This window comes from Lissotriton vulgaris, chromosome 10 (genome assembly GCF_964263255.1).
Source record: "Lissotriton vulgaris chromosome 10, aLisVul1.2, whole genome shotgun sequence".
Taxonomy (NCBI): Eukaryota; Metazoa; Chordata; class Amphibia; order Caudata; family Salamandridae; genus Lissotriton; species Lissotriton vulgaris.
The window spans coordinates 1,125,369,830-1,125,387,169 of record NC_141698.1 but is presented as its reverse complement, the minus strand read 5'-3'; positions in this window follow the sequence as shown (position 1 = coordinate 1,125,387,169).

The window sequence follows — 17,340 nt, the reverse complement described above, 5'->3', positions numbered from 1 at the left end:
GAGAGGAGAAGGAGAGCGTCTTGTCCCACCATACACCCAGATTTTTTGCCTTGGTGCCAGGGGTGGGCGCAGGGCCCATTTCGGGGGGGCACCATAGGTCTGGGGAAGGGGGAGTACTTTTCCCAAAGAATAGTACCTCGGTTTTGCTAGCATTCAATTTTAATTTGTTAGTGTTCATCCATCTGGCTACGTCTCTAAGACAGCCTTTTATTTTGCTAAACGCTGCTTCTGACACCTCAGCGTAGGGGAAGACTAGTTGCGTATCATCCGCATACGAAATCGCCTTGACCCCCCATTTGGCAATTAAGGTAAAAAGTGGGGCCAAATAAACATTAAAAAGTAGCGGTCTGAGGGCAGACCCTTGCGGTACACCACACCACAGCCGTTTTGGTTTAGAGGAGAAGGCGCCCAGTGCTACTTTCTGAGAGCGGTTCGTAAGATAGGAGTGCATCCAGCTCAGTGCCTTGTCCTCCGAGCCAATGTCCTTCAATCTGAGCAGCATTCTGCCGTGATCCACAGTATCGAAGGCGGCAGATAGATCCAGGAGCACCAGCATGGCTGATGCTCCTGAATCCAGGGACCACCTGATTGACTCAGCAACCTCAATGAGGGCAGTCTCAGTGCTGAAGCCAGCCCTGAAACCAGACTGTTTCGTGTAGTATACCTCTTTTTTCGATGAAACTATTAAGTTGGCGTTGGATAAGTTTTTCGAGCATTTTACCCGGGGCTGCTAGTAGGGAGATGGGGCGGAGATTGCTCAGGTCATCGGGGGCACCATTGGGTTTTTTTTTCAATGGGAGAAGAGTGGCATGTTTCCAGCAGTCAGGGAACGTGCCAGTCTCAATGGACATGTTCCAGATGTGTAGGAGTGGTCCCACCGTGGCATCCAACATCGTTTTCCAAAGTTTGGGGGGGCAGGGATCATCAGGAGCACCTGATTTGCATTTATGTAGTTCTTTCAATGCCTCCTCGTGGGTGATCGGGAGGAAAAGAGTTAGGGGAGGGGTAGGCAGCTCAGTATTGTCATGGTCCGCCATAGTTGTTGGCTCGGAGGGGGTGAAGGAGTCATAGACCTTCAGGGTTTTTTTGTCGAAGAAATCCGAGATATCCTCACAAAGTTTGTCGGAGGGAGTAATTTCTGTTTCGATGGCCTTGGGTCTAAAAAAGGACTGAACTATTTTAAAAATTTCTTTGCTAGGTTGTTCCGCTTGTTGAATAGAGGATATGAAGAACAGTTTTTTTGCTTTTTTTATGGATTGATGAAGGCCGTGTAGGGCTTTTTTGTAGCAGATTTTTGCAGGTTCGAAGTAGCTTACCCACCACTGACGTTCTAGTCTTTTGCATTTGCTTTTTTCGGCCATCAGTTCTATGGAGAACCAGGGAGCAGACGGGGATTCTCTTCGTGATGTGGCTACTTTGGGCGGAGCAATGGAATCTACTGTACTGCTAATCCAGTGATTCAGTAGTATCGCATCAGAGTTCACGTCTGCTGATAGTAGAGGGGGGGCAGCTGCGAGTGCGGGACATAGGGTCTCGGTTGATAAGTTATCCCATTTCCTTCGCACATACGTGCGTTTTCCTGTTTGAGAGCAAACAGGGAATGAGATTGGGAAAGGGACAAGGAAATGATCTGTCCATAGAAGTGGCAACAGGGGTTTAGTTGTGGTGTCCGGTATGTTAGAGAAGATGAGGTCTAACATATGACCTGCCTGGTGCGTGGTACCAGGGGTGATTAGGACTAGATTGGCTGATTGAAGCGTATTAATAAGTTGGGAGGCCAGAAGACAATCAGATCTGTCTGCATGAACGTTAAAGTCACCGACTACAATATAGTGTGGGTGAGAGAGAGTGTTTTGGACTATAAAGTCCATAAGTTCATGGGTATGGGACGGAGAGCAGTCCGGGGGTCTGTATATTATCAGGCCAGCTAAGGACGTTTGAGGGTTGGTTTGGAGGCAGAAGTGTAGCCCCCCTATGCCGGCGAGGGTGGTAGGAGTGGAAGAGGCCAAGGTGTATTTATCTTTAAAGATAATAGCCACTCTGCCACCTCTTCTGTTCTTCTCTCTATTGGAGAGGCTTAGAATGAATCCGGGCGGAACAGCTAGAGCAATGGAGGCAAGGTTGTCTTCGTTGAGCCACGTTTCGGTAAGAAATAGGGCGTCCCACTCAGAGTCAGCTAGCAGCAGATAGATGTCATCTGCATGTTTAGGAAGGGATCTGCAGTTCAGTAGCCCAGCTTTGAAAGGGGTGGTGGGAGTGTTGGCTGAGCGATGGTTCAATGTTTTAGGGTAGGAGTTTGCTGAGAGTGAAACATCACACAGAGATTTGTTGCACAGTGAGCAGGAGGGGGGAAGGTCAGGGAGAAAGGTCGAGCCTGGGTGCCTGACAATGCTTGGCAGAGTTAAGTGCTAGAAGTTCACTACTAGACCAGACTATCCTACTTGAGTGTGACTGGTCACTGGCAGCGTGGCCGGCGCCGGACGCGATCCGGTCGCGGACGGGCGCAGACGGGCTTGCCTTAGGCGCGCAATCGGCGTGCCCGCTGCGCTCGTCCTCTGCGCTTCCGGGGTAGACACATTTTTGTAGAGAGAAGAGGGGGTGTGGCCAGATGGGGTGGGCGTGAGCGCAATGGATTCCCCTCGGCTGGCGTCAATGAGGGTGTGTTCCCCTCGTCAGCGCTGAAGTCTGCTGAGCAGGAGAAAGGCAGTTGTTTTAAAAGGTACACGGTATTTATTCACACGCAAGAGTTTAAAACAATTAAAAAGTCAGACAGAGTTTCTCCCGGCTTCCGCCTCAGGAGCATGCAATTTCTTTAAGATGCGCTAGTGTCTCAGCGCGGGTTTAAATACACTTGCAAGGGGGCGTGGCCAGATGGGGTGGGCGTTGTGAGAAGTTGGCCCGATATGCAACGTTCGCTATTCTAGCGACCGCTATGTATCGTTCCAACGACCCTTATGGTGTTTGGTTGTAAGTCAACCTATAGACCAGCTATCCTAGTAGCGTGGATACGAGCAGTCTAAGGCTAAAGACTCGAGAGGGCGTGTTAAGCCAGCTGTTTACCACACATGTACCCCTTGAACACCCAGTGAAAGGACACCACACAAGTGTTATGAAAATAAACAGGATATTTATTAAGAATCACAACAGCCCTGTACTCTTTATGAGGACAGGGTACTAAGCACAAACCAAATCTCTTTAGCAAATACTTCAAGTGCACAATTAAAACAAGTGTCCGAGGACACGGAAAGGTTAAGGTCTCGGGCGGACCCGATAAGGCAAGTCGGAAGCGAGGGACTCGGGACCCTAGAGTAAGGAGGCTATGCAGGCACCGAAATGCCGAGTTACCTAGCCACGAGGGCTGCGGCTGCACAAGTCTTACAGGCGTCGGGGTCTTCGCTGACGAGCCAGGAGCCGGAAGAAAGGAGTTGCTGGCCGGCGACCAGTGCTGAATAGTTCGTAGAGATCCAAGCCTGGATCGGAGATTGATGAAACCTGAAAGCAGAGGGGACCAAGTTCGTACTACTAGCCAGTAGTCAGAGGGTACCAGGAAGGCACCGGTTGGCCGTCACCTCGACCAGGTGAGTGGGCGACGCTAGGCTCTGCAGTCTCACGGACCAGGAGGCGTTGTCGGCGACCACGGTGGAGGTGCGAGCTGTCCCACGAAGGATGATGCTGTCGGCGTCGCTGGGCCCAGGATGGGGCAACAAGCCTTGGCAGATCTCGGGGCCACGTGGTGGGCCTAAGATGGCGTCTTGAGTGGACCAGGAGGGTCCGGGGTGCTTCTCGCAAAGATGGAAGCAAGGGCCAGTCTGGAGCAACCAGACCAGCAGTGATGATTCTCGGATGTCGTCACAGAAGGGCACAAGCCAGCGGCGAGTGACCAGACAACGTGCTGAGCAGCGAGCAGAAGGGCCCCACGCAGATCGTGGAGATGCTGGGAGACTGCACTTCGGTGCTAGAGCGGCTCAGGGTCGGGGCTTCTCGGACCCCAGAGCACTCACCAGAGAGTTACCTCGATGGTCGTGCTGGTTTTTAAGAGCGTGCAGGTTCTGATGATGGCCGGTCCCTCGAGGTCTCGTCGCACCCACAGATCACAGCTGAGCTGATGACGTGGGTAGAGGTCAGAGGTGCCAGGGAAGCCGGTTCTCGTCGAGCTGGGCCGTCGGATCCTTGAGGAAGGACTTGCAGCAAACCGCAGAGTTCTTAGATGGTGCCCGCTGATGCAGGGTGACTACTCCTTAGCCACAAGGGAGAAATCTTGAGAAGAGTCTTGAGTGTCCTTTCGTAGAAAGTAGTTCTTGATTCAAAGATGATCTAATTTGGAAGGGTCCCCGCTCCGGTCTTTATCCTAAAGAAAGGGGTGGGTACATGACTAGGTCCTGCCCTAAGGGTGGGACCAGGAAGGGGGGTAGTTACGCCCCTCTCCCCCGCCGGACTTTCCCCAGGCCAGGGCTGTCGCCCCTGGAACTGGTTCTAACCGGCAGATGCGTAGTGAGCACCGGGGTGCCACTCCGCAGTCACCTTCTCGCCAAAGCCCTACCTACCCAGAATACACAAACCCTGTCTGGGACGGTGCGAACAGCGCCCTCGACAGGAAACCCTTTGTCCAAGTGCTCCTCGCTGGAAGGACTCCCAGCAGCAGGAGGTCAGACTTGTGTCTGTGGTGGCAGCATCCATTTTGTGGAGCTGAGGCTTCAGTTAACTTTAACCGGGGTTCACAGTTACGTACATGTCGTGTCCCTCTAGAAGGGTGGGATGCTAACCTCATCGCCAGAGTTGGTGAGAGGGCAGCACCCCGATTCGTATGACACCTTACTCGACATGCCTTGATAACGCGACACCGGAGTTACCGATATGGTACGCGTTATCATGGAACAGCTATTGGGTCTTGTTTCCGCAAGCTGCAACCGGGCTCGGCTCGGGCCTGAACCTAGCTCACACGAGCCCACGCACTCTGCCTTCAGGATTGTTAAGGCCTGCCATAGGAGTGACTGATAGGAATTCGGGTGTCCATTGTATGGTTAGATATAGAGCTACTATACCTAAAGCGAAGGGTGGTTACACGTCTTCGCCCCAGCTGTCGTGCAGCCAGTTGTGTCAAATTTAGGAGGCCAGCCAGGGGTGGCATAATACATGCTTCAGCCCCTGGTGGCCCTGGGTACACCTATGCCCTGCGTTACGGGGTCTGATAAGGTGGCCCAGTACCAATTGGTAAATGCACCTAGGGTACATATCGTAATTTAGAAAGAGAACAGCCAGGCTGTGGGTCTGATTAGCGGGCCCACAGCCAGAGAAAGTCGTAAACCAGTGAAACAAAAGCAAAAAATCTGGGTGATCATAGGATTGCAGACCCTACTCTCCTACATGACCCCCCCCCAAACGTCGGAACAATAAGCTAACCTTGACCAGGTGAGTCTTCTTGTTCTAAGTGGAAATATCTGGAGAGCAGTACCAGGTCTATGTTCCACTGTAAAGTCCATCCCCTGTAGGGAAATGGACCACCTAAGCAGTTTGGGGTTTTCGCCCTTCATCTGATTTAGCCACAAGAGGGGCTTATGGTCGGTCTGAATCTTGAAGTGAGTGCCAAACAAGTATGGCCTCAGCTTCTTCAGGGCCCAAACCACAGCAAAGGCCTCCCTCTCAATAGCTGACCAATTCTTCTCTCTAGGGGTCAGCCTTCTGCTTATAAAAGCAATGGGCTGGTCTTGACCAACAAAATTCAGTTGAGAAAGAACAGCTCCCACACCCAACTCAGAAGCATCTGTTTGGACAATGAATGGTTTGGAGTAGTCCGGACTCTTGAGGATAGGCGCCGTGCACATGGCCTGCTTTAGGTCATCGAATGCTTTTTGACAGCTCGCTGTCCACTGAACCTTTTTTGGCATTTTCTTGCTTGTCAGTTCGTTTAATGGTGTCACGATGGAACCATAGTTCCTGACAAACTTCCGGTAGTAACCAGTCAGGCCCAAGAAAGCTCGAACCTGAGTCTGGGTGGTTGGAGGAGCCCAGTCCCTGATTGACTGTATCTTGCTCTCCAGTGGCTGAACCTGGCCTCCACCTACAAGGTGGCCCAGGTATACAACCTGTGTCTGCCCTATCTGGCACTTGGTGGCCTTGATAGTGAGACCTGCTGCTTGCAGTGCCTCCAATGTCTTCCGCAGGTGGACCAGGTGATCCTCCCAGGTGGAGCTAAAGACAGCGATATCGTCAAGATATGCCGCACAGAAGTCATCCAGCCCGGTAAGGACTTGATTCACCAACCGTTGGAAGGTGGCAGGTGCATTTTTCAGACCGAAGGGCATCACCACGAACTGATAATGCCCACCAGGGGTTGAAAATGCGGTTTTAGGCTTGGCGTCCTCAGCTAACCTGATTTGCCAATACCCAGCTGTCAGGTCAAACGTACTTAGGTAGTTGGCCGAAGCCAATCTATCGATAAGCTCGTCTGCCCTTGGTATTGGGTGGGCGTCAGTCTTAGTGACTGCATTGAGACCCCTGTAGTCTACGCAAAACCTCATCTCTCTCTTACCACCCTGGGTGTGAGGTTTCGGCACTAGAACTACGGGACTAGCCCAAGGGCTATCCGAGGGTTCAATGACTCCCAGCTCCAACATTTTCTGCACTTCACTCTTGATGCAGTCTCTAACGTGATCAGGCTGCCTGTAGATTTTACTCTTCACGGGCAGGCTGTCACCCGTGTCAACCTCATGGGTGCACCAATCGGTTTGGCTGGGTGTTAGAGAAAACATATGTCTGAAAGACTGAAGAACCTGTTTACAGTCTCTCTGTTGATGTTCGGAGAGGCTGCCACAAAAGACAACACCATCTACCGATCCATCGTCAGGATTCTGAGTGAGCAGGTCGGGGAGAGGGTCACTCTCCTCCTCCTGTCCCTCATCTAGGGCCATGAGCAAACTCATGTCCTTCCTGTCGACATATGCTTTTAGCCTGTTGACATGAAGCACCCTGTGGGGGCTCCGGGGAGTTCCCAGGTCGACCAAGTAGGTGACCTCTCCCTTTTTCTCCAGGATGGTGTAGGGCCCGGACCATTTGTCCTTGAGTGCTGCTGGGGCCACTGGCTCCAACACCCACACCTTCTGTCCGGGCTGGTAAACAGTCAAGACAGCCTTTTGGTCATGCCAATCTTTTTGGAGTTCTTGGCTGGCCTTAAGGTTTTCAGATGCCTTTTCCATGTATTCAGCCATCCGCGAGCGGAGGCCGAGCACATAGTCCACTATGTTGGCTGCAGGCTTTTTGAGAGGTCTCTCCCATCCTTCCTTCACCAAACACAGGGGTCCCCTTACAGGATGCCCGTACAAAAGTTCAAAAGGGCTGTAGCCAACCCCCTTCTGTGGGACTTCTCTGTAGGCGAACAAGAGGCAGGGGATCAGGACGTCCCATCTACGCCGAAGCTTTTCCGGTAGTCCATGAATCATCCCTTTTAGGGTCCTGTTGAATCTCTCAACAAGCCCATTGCATTGTGGATGATAGGGTGTAGTGAACTTGTAGTTAACACCACATTCCTTCCACATAGCAGTTAAGTAGCTCGACATAAAGTTTGCACCTCTGTCGGAGACGACCTCCTTAGGGAAGCCCACTCTGGAGAACACTCCAACTAGGGCTCTTGTCACAACAGGTGCTGTAGTGGTCCTAAGGGGAATAGCTTCAGGATACCTGGTGGCATGATCCACTACCACCAGTATAAACTTGTGCCCTGATGCTGTAGGTGGTTCCATGGGACCGACGATGTCGATCCCCACCCGTTCAAAGGGTACCCCCACCACAGGCATTGGTATAAGGGGGGCCTTTGTCGTGCCACCTGACTTACCACTGGCTTGGCAAGTGACACAGGAGCGGCAAAACTCCTTGGTATCTTCGTTCATGTGAGGCCAGTGAAAGTGTGAGACAAGCCTGTCCCACGTTTTCGTCTGGCCTAAGTGACCTGCTAAGGGAATCTCGTGGGCCAAGGTAAGTAGGAAACCACGCTGAGACAAGGGTACAACCAGCCTCCTGGTCATGCCAGGCTTGGGGTCTCTTGACTCAGTGTACAGGAGTCCATCTTCCCAGTATACCTTGTGGGTACCTGTGGCGTTCCCAGCAGCCTCAGCAGCAGCCTGCTGTCTGAGGGGTTCAAGAGAAGGGCAGTCTAACTGGTCCTTCCCCAGGTCTTCCCTTGAGGGTCCCCCTGAACCCAAGAATTCAACTTGATCAAGTTCGAATTCCCTAGGCTCAGTTTCCCGCAATTCCTGTAGGTCAGCCTCCTCTGAGACTTGATCCTCGACCTGGGGCAAGGGGGAAGGCGCAGCCTTAACCCTACTGCTCTTTTTCTTGGGAGGTGTCTGGTCCGTTGTTCCAGGATCCAGCACCTGCTCAGTGGGGCATTTCCTGACCTGTGACCTAGTCACAGCGAACACATGTGCTGGCAAACCTAACATTTCCATGTGAGTCCGGTGCTCCACTTCTGACCATTGTGACGACTCCAAATCATTGCCCAACAAACAATCCACTGGGAGGTCTGGACTAACTACAACCTTCTTTTGGCCAGTTACCCCTCCCCAGGAGAAAGCTACAATTGCCATACTGTGATTGGTAGTGACATTGCTTGCATTGGTCACCAGGAATTCTGTACCTGGCATGATCTGTCCAGGGTCCACAAAGTTAGGCGTCACCATGGTGACGCTGGCACAAGTGTCCCTATAGGCCTGAGCCATCTTTCCATTTATGAAAGGCGTCTGTCGGTATTTGCCCAAAGTATTGGGGCTTCCGTCAGGGGATACGTCCGCGTCCCCTGTACTGACAAGGACAGCCTGAGTGAGTGTGCCAACTAAGTTGTCAAGCCCCTCAGAACCCAGGGTTAACCCTACTAAACCCTTGGGAGGCGCACTACCACTGTTGACTGTACTAGGGGGCACAGGTGCCTTAGGGGCTGCAGTGGCAGGAGTCTGCCCTCCTCCTTTCTTGGTGCACTCACTAAACCAGTGAGATTTACTTTTACAGTACTGGCACCATCTTTTGGATTGGCCTTCTTTCTTCTTTTGGGGAGCCTGACCCCCACCCTCTTTGGGTTGTTGGGGACCTGTCGAAGACTTCTGGTCACTTTGTTCCCCTTTAGAATCTTTACCCTTCTGGTCTGCTTTCTTCTGACCACCTTGATTCTGGCCCTGGTTCTGTTTAACTCTTGTACGAACCCATCTGTCTGCCTTCTTTCCCAATTCTTGGGGAGAGGTCAGATCCGAGTCGACAAGATGCTGATGCAACAACTGGTTCTGACAATTGTTTAAAATTTGTTCTCTCATCATCAAATTATACAATCCTTGATAATCAGTAACCTTACTGCCCAGCAACCAGCCCTCAAAAGCCTTAGTGGCACAATCGACAAAATCAGACCAATCTTGAGACTGCGTTTTCTGGGTATCCCTGAACAGCACCCTGTACTGCTCAGTGGTTAGGCCGAACCCTTCAACGAGTGTATTTTTCAAGATTTGGTAATTGTTAGCATCCTCCACCCTTGTGGTGAGGAGCTTGTCTCTTCCTTTTCCTTCAAAGGAGAGCCACAAGATAGCTGCCCACTGACTCTGGGGAACACCCTGCACAGTGCAGGCCCTCTCCAAAGCAGTAATCCATTTGTGGATGTCGTCCCCTTGTTTAAAGGGGGCACTATCTTACCAAGGTGTTTCGTATCGAAACTCTTTTCCCTATTACTAGGTACATTGCTGCCACCAGTGGGGACTGCCCCACTTAACTGTTGCTCTCTAGCAAAGGCAAGCCTCTCTTTGGCCAGGGCAAGTTCTTCCCTTTCAATCCTTAGATTGGCTGCCCTTTCCTTAGCTTCGTACACTCTCCTCTGGGGGGACGTCATCCCTCTCTGAGACGAGTTGTGAGAGCCATTGGTTTGAAGGGATCTGCCAGAGCCTCTTGACAGAGATCTGGCTCGTCCATTCCCAATGTTAAGCTGACCTGATAGTGGCCCCAGGGGTCCCCCAGTACCGCTATCATGTTTGCTTAAGTTGGACCTGCTTAGTCTGACGACTTCTACCTGTCCCTTATCTGCCTCATCCCCAGAGAGATCCTCATCCTCATCCTCCTCCACATCTTCGTTCTCAGTTGCGAGGTGGATGAGGTCAGGATCGTCCCGGGTTCCCTCGAGGGGAGGCATGTCTCCTTCTGGATTAGAAGAGCTACGAAGTTTCTCAGCTCTTCTGGCATCATAAGTCTCCAAGAGACCAATCAGAAAGGACGTTGTGGGGTTAGACCCCTGCTGAATCTTCCTGGAGTGACACAGTCGTCTTAACTCCTTGAAGCTCAGCACAGTATATCCTGAAGGGATGACCTGTGGAGGGTCAACTGACACAAGGGGAGACCCAGAGTTTCCTCCTTTGTCCGACATACTGTTTCTAGTGTGGTGTAAGTGATGCACCTACCTACACTACGTGTTTACCTACTGTACCCTTGCTAAGAGTTGTAGCCAAGGTGTGCTAAGCCTTGAGGAGCTACAACAGCTGGTTCAGTAGAACTCAGAGTATTCTAAGCTTTAGTTATATGTACTAACAGTACTTGTGCGATCTTTCAACAAGATATTCTTAGGATACGTGTGGTAAAACAACAGCAAGCTCAAATCCCAACCGCTGCTCACCAATGTGAGAAGTTGGCCCGATATGCAACGTTCGCTATTCTAGCGACCGCTATGTATCGTTCCAACGACCCTTATGGTGTTTGGTTGTAAGTCAACCTATAGACCAGCTATCCTAGTAGCGTGGATACGAGCAGTCTAAGGCTAAAGACTCGAGAGGGCGTGTTAAGCCAGCTGTTTACCACACATGTACCCCTTGAACACCCAGTGAAAGGACACCACACAAGTGTTATGAAAATAAACAGGATATTTATTAAGAATCACAACAGCCCTGTACTCTTTATGAGGACAGGGTACTAAGCACAAACCAAATCTCTTTAGCAAATACTTCAAGTGCACAATTAAAACAAGTGTCCGAGGACACGGAAAGGTTAAGGTCTCGGGCGGACCCGATAAGGCAAGTCGGAAGCGAGGGACTCGGGACCCTAGAGTAAGGAGGCTATGCAGGCACCGAAATGCCGAGTTACCTAGCCACGAGGGCTGCGGCTGCACAAGTCTTACAGGCGTCGGGGTCTTCGCTGACGAGCCAGGAGCCGGAAGAAAGGAGTTGCTGGCCGGCGACCAGTGCTGAATAGTTCGTAGAGATCCAAGCCTGGATCGGAGATTGATGAAACCTGAAAGCAGAGGGGACCAAGTTCGTACTACTAGCCAGTAGTCAGAGGGTACCAGGAAGGCACCGGTTGGCCGTCACCTCGACCAGGTGAGTGGGCGACGCTAGGCTCTGCAGTCTCACGGACCAGGAGGCGTTGTCGGCGACCACGGTGGAGGTGCGAGCTGTCCCACGAAGGATGATGCTGTCGGCGTCGCTGGGCCCAGGATGGGGCAACAAGCCTTGGCAGATCTCGGGGCCACGTGGTGGGCCTAAGATGGCGTCTTGAGTGGACCAGGAGGGTCCGGGGTGCTTCTCGCAAAGATGGAAGCAAGGGCCAGTCTGGAGCAACCAGACCAGCAGTGATGATTCTCGGATGTCGTCACAGAAGGGCACAAGCCAGCGGCGAGTGACCAGACAACGTGCTGAGCAGCGAGCAGAAGGGCCCCACGCAGATCGTGGAGATGCTGGGAGACTGCACTTCGGTGCTAGAGCGGCTCAGGGTCGGGGCTTCTCGGACCCCAGAGCACTCACCAGAGAGTTACCTCGATGGTCGTGCTGGTTTTTAAGAGCGTGCAGGTTCTGATGATGGCCGGTCCCTCGAGGTCTCGTCGCACCCACAGATCACAGCTGAGCTGATGACGTGGGTAGAGGTCAGAGGTGCCAGGGAAGCCGGTTCTCGTCGAGCTGGGCCGTCGGATCCTTGAGGAAGGACTTGCAGCAAACCGCAGAGTTCTTAGATGGTGCCCGCTGATGCAGGGTGACTACTCCTTAGCCACAAGGGAGAAATCTTGAGAAGAGTCTTGAGTGTCCTTTCGTAGAAAGTAGTTCTTGATTCAAAGATGATCTAATTTGGAAGGGTCCCCGCTCCGGTCTTTATCCTAAAGAAAGGGGTGGGTACATGACTAGGTCCTGCCCTAAGGGTGGGACCAGGAAGGGGGGTAGTTACGCCCCTCTCCCCCGCCGGACTTTCCCCAGGCCAGGGCTGTCGCCCCTGGAACTGGTTCTAACCGGCAGATGCGTAGTGAGCACCGGGGTGCCACTCCGCAGTCACCTTCTCGCCAAAGCCCTACCTACCCAGAATACACAAACCCTGTCTGGGACGGTGCGAACAGCGCCCTCGACAGGAAACCCTTTGTCCAAGTGCTCCTCGCTGGAAGGACTCCCAGCAGCAGGAGGTCAGACTTGTGTCTGTGGTGGCAGCATCCATTTTGTGGAGCTGAGGCTTCAGTTAACTTTAACCGGGGTTCACAGTTACGTACATGTCGTGTCCCTCTAGAAGGGTGGGATGCTAACCTCATCGCCAGAGTTGGTGAGAGGGCAGCACCCCGATTCGTATGACACCTTACTCGACATGCCTTGATAACGCGACACCGGAGTTACCGATATGGTACGCGTTATCATGGAACAGCTATTGGGTCTTGTTTCCGCAAGCTGCAACCGGGCTCGGCTCGGGCCTGAACCTAGCTCACACGAGCCCACGCACTCTGCCTTCAGGATTGTTAAGGCCTGCCATAGGAGTGACTGATAGGAATTCGGGTGTCCATTGTATGGTTAGATATAGAGCTACTATACCTAAAGCGAAGGGTGGTTACACGTCTTCGCCCCAGCTGTCGTGCAGCCAGTTGTGTCAAATTTAGGAGGCCAGCCAGGGGTGGCATAATACATGCTTCAGCCCCTGGTGGCCCTGGGTACACCTATGCCCTGCGTTACGGGGTCTGATAAGGTGGCCCAGTACCAATTGGTAAATGCACCTAGGGTACATATCGTAATTTAGAAAGAGAACAGCCAGGCTGTGGGTCTGATTAGCGGGCCCACAGCCAGAGAAAGTCGTAAACCAGTGAAACAAAAGCAAAAAATCTGGGTGATCATAGGATTGCAGACCCTACTCTCCTACATGACCCCCCCCCAAACGTCGGAACAATAAGCTAACCTTGACCAGGTGAGTCTTCTTGTTCTAAGTGGAAATATCTGGAGAGCCCATCGGCATTGCCATGATCAGTACCAGGTCTATGTTCCACTGTAAAGTCCATCCCCTGTAGGGAAATGGACCACCTAAGCAGTTTGGGGTTTTCACCCTTCATCTGATTTAGCCACAAGAGGGGCTTATGGTCGGTCTGAATCTTGAAGTGAGTGCCAAACAAGTATGGCCTCAGCTTCTTCAGGGCCCAAACCACAGCAAAGGCCTCCCTCTCAATAGCTGACCAATTCTTCTCTCTAGGGGTCAGCCTTCTGCTTATAAAAGCAATGGGCTGGTCTTGACCATCAAAATTCAGTTGAGAAAGAACAGCTCCCACACCCAACTCAGAAGCATCTGTTTGGACAATGAATGGTTTGGAGTAGTCCGGACTCTTGAGGATAGGCGCCGTGCACATGGCCTGCTTTAGGTCATCGAATGCTTTTTGACAGCTCGCTGTCCACTGAACCTTTTTTGGCATTTTCTTGCTTGTCAGTTCGTTTAATGGTGTCACGATGGAACCATAGTTCCTGACAAACTTCCGGTAGTAACCAGTCAGGCCCAAGAAAGCTCGAACCTGAGTCTGGGTGGTTGGAGGAGCCCAGTCCCTGATTGACTGTATCTTGCTCTCCAGTGGCTGAACCTGGCCTCCACCTACAAGGTGGCCCAGGTATACAACCTGTGTCTGCCCTATCTGGCACTTGGTGGCCTTGATAGTGAGACCTGCTGCTTGCAGTGCCTCCAATGTCTTCCGCAGGTGGACCAGGTGATCCTCCCAGGTGGAGCTAAAGACAGCGATATCGTCAAGATATGCCGCACAGAAGTCATCCAGCCCGGTAAGGACTTGATTCACCAACCGTTGGAAGGTGGCAGGTGCATTTTTCAGACCGAAGGGCATCACCACGAACTGATAATGCCCACCAGGGGTTGAAAATGCGGTTTTAGGCTTGGCGTCCTCAGCTAACCTGATTTGCCAATACCCAGCTGTCAGGTCAAACGTACTTAGGTAGTTGGCCGAAGCCAATCTATCGATAAGCTCGTCTGCCCTTGGTATTGGGTGGGCGTCAGTCTTAGTGACTGCATTGAGACCCCTGTAGTCTACGCAAAACCTCATCTCTCTCTTACCACCCTGGGTGTGAGGTTTCGGCACTAGAACTACGGGACTAGCCCAAGGGCTATCCGAGGGTTCAATGACTCCCAGCTCCAACATTTTCTGCACTTCACTCTTGATGCAGTCTCTAACGTGATCAGGCTGCCTGTAGATTTTACTCTTCACGGGCAGGCTGTCACCAGTGTCAACCTCATGGGTGCACCAATCGGTTTGGCTGGGTGTTAGAGAAAACATATGTCTGAAAGACTGAAGAACCTGTTTACAGTCTCTCTGTTGATGTTCGGAGAGGCTGCCACAAAAGACAACACCATCTACCGATCCATCGTCAGGATTCTGAGTGAGCAGGTCGGGGAGAGGGTCACTCTCCTCCTCCTGTCCCTCATCTAGGGCCATGAGCAAACTCATGTCCTTCCTGTCGACATATGCTTTTAGCCTGTTGACATGAAGCACCCTGTGGGGGCTCCGGGGAGTTCCCAGGTCGACCAAGTAGGTGACCTCTCCCTTTTTCTCCAGGATGGTGTAGGGCCCGGACCATTTGTCCTTGAGTGCTGCTGGGGCCACTGGCTCCAACACCCACACCTTCTGTCCGGGCTGGTAAACAGTCAAGACAGCCTTTTGGTCATGCCAATCTTTTTGGAGTTCTTGGCTGGCCTTAAGGTTTTCAGATGCCTTTTCCATGTATTCAGCCATCCGCGAGCGGAGGCCGAGCACATAGTCCACTATGTTGGCTGCAGGCTTTTTGAGAGGTCTCTCCCATCCTTCCTTCACCAAACACAGGGGTCCCCTTACAGGATGCCCGTACAAAAGTTCAAAAGGGCTGTAGCCAACCCCCTTCTGTGGGACTTCTCTGTAGGCGAACAAGAGGCAGGGGATCAGGACGTCCCATCTACGCCGAAGCTTTTCCGGTAGTCCATGAATCATCCCTTTTAGGGTCCTGTTGAATCTCTCAACAAGCCCATTGCATTGTGGATGATAGGGTGTAGTGAACTTGTAGTTAACACCACATTCCTTCCACATAGCAGTTAAGTAGCTCGACATAAAGTTTGCACCTCTGTCGGAGACGACCTCCTTAGGGAAGCCCACTCTGGAGAACACTCCAACTAGGGCTCTTGTCACAACAGGTGCTGTAGTGGTCCTAAGGGGAATAGCTTCAGGATACCTGGTGGCATGATCCACTACCACCAGTATAAACTTGTGCCCTGATGCTGTAGGTGGTTCCATGGGACCGACGATGTCGATCCCCACCCGTTCAAAGGGTACCCCCACCACAGGCATTGGTATAAGGGGGGCCTTTGTCGTGCCACCTGACTTACCACTGGCTTGGCAAGTGACACAGGAGCGGCAAAACTCCTTGGTATCTTCGTTCATGTGAGGCCAGTGAAAGTGTGAGACAAGCCTGTCCCACGTTTTCGTCTGGCCTAAGTGACCTGCTAAGGGAATCTCGTGGGCCAAGGTAAGTAGGAAACCACGCTGAGACAAGGGTACAACCAGCCTCCTGGTCATGCCAGGCTTGGGGTCTCTTGACTCAGTGTACAGGAGTCCATCTTCCCAGTATACCTTGTGGGTACCTGTGGCGTTCCCAGCAGCCTCAGCAGCAGCCTGCTGTCTGAGGGGTTCAAGAGAAGGGCAGTCTAACTGGTCCTTCCCCAGGTCTTCCCTTGAGGGTCCCCCTGAACCCAAGAATTCAACTTGATCAAGTTCGAATTCCCTAGGCTCAGTTTCCCGCAATTCCTGTAGGTCAGCCTCCTCTGAGACTTGATCCTCGACCTGGGGCAAGGGGGAAGGCGCAGCCTTAACCCTACTGCTCTTTTTCTTGGGAGGTGTCTGGTCCGTTGTTCCAGGATCCAGCACCTGCTCAGTGGGGCATTTCCTGACCTGTGACCTAGTCACAGCGAACACATGTGCTGGCAAACCTAACATTTCCATGTGAGTCCGGTGCTCCACTTCTGACCATTGTGACGACTCCAAATCATTGCCCAACAAACAATCCACTGGGAGGTCTGGACTAACTACAACCTTCTTTTGGCCAGTTACCCCTCCCCAGGAGAAAGCTACAATTGCCATACTGTGATTGGTAGTGACATTGCTTGCATTGGTCACCAGGAATTCTGTACCTGGCATGATCTGTCCAGGGTCCACAAAGTTAGGCGTCACCATGGTGACGCTGGCACAAGTGTCCCTATAGGCCTGAGCCATCTTTCCATTTATGAAAGGCGTCTGTCGGTATTTGCCCAAAGTATTGGGGCTTCCGTCAGGGGATACGTCCGCGTCCCCTGTACTGACAAGGACAGCCTGAGTGAGTGTGCCAACTAAGTTGTCAAGCCCCTCAGAACCCAGGGTTAACCCTACTAAACCCTTGGGAGGCGCACTACCACTGCTGACTGTACTAGGGGGCACAGGTGCCTTAGGGGCTGCAGTGGCAGGAGTCTGCCCTCCTCCTTTCTTGGTGCACTCACTAAACCAGTGAGATTTACTTTTACAGTACTGGCACCATCTTTTGGATTGGCCTTCTTTCTTCTTTTGGGGAGCCTGACCCCCACCCTCTTTGGGTTGTTGGGGACCTGTCGAAGACTTCTGGTCACTTTGTTCCCCTTTAGAATCTTTACCCTTCTGGTCTGCTTTCTTCTGACCACCTTGATTCTGGCCCTGGTTCTGTTTAACTCTTGTACGAACCCATCTGTCTGCCTTCTTTCCCAATTCTTGGGGAGAGGTCAGATCCGAGTCGACAAGATGCTGATGCAACAACTGGTTCTGACAATTGTTTAAAATTTGTTCTCTCATCATCAAATTATACAATCCTTGATAATCAGTAACCTTACTGCCCAGCAACCAGCCCTCAAAAGCCTTAGTGGCACAATCGACAAAATCAGACCAATCTTGAGACTGCGTTTTCTGGGTATCCCTGAACAGCACCCTGTACTGCTCAGTGGTTAGGCCGAACCCTTCAACGAGTGTATTTTTCAAGATTTGGTAATTGTTAGCATCCTCCACCCTTGTGGTGAGGAGCTTGTCTCTTCCTTTTCCTTCAAAGGAGAGCCACAAGATAGCTGCCC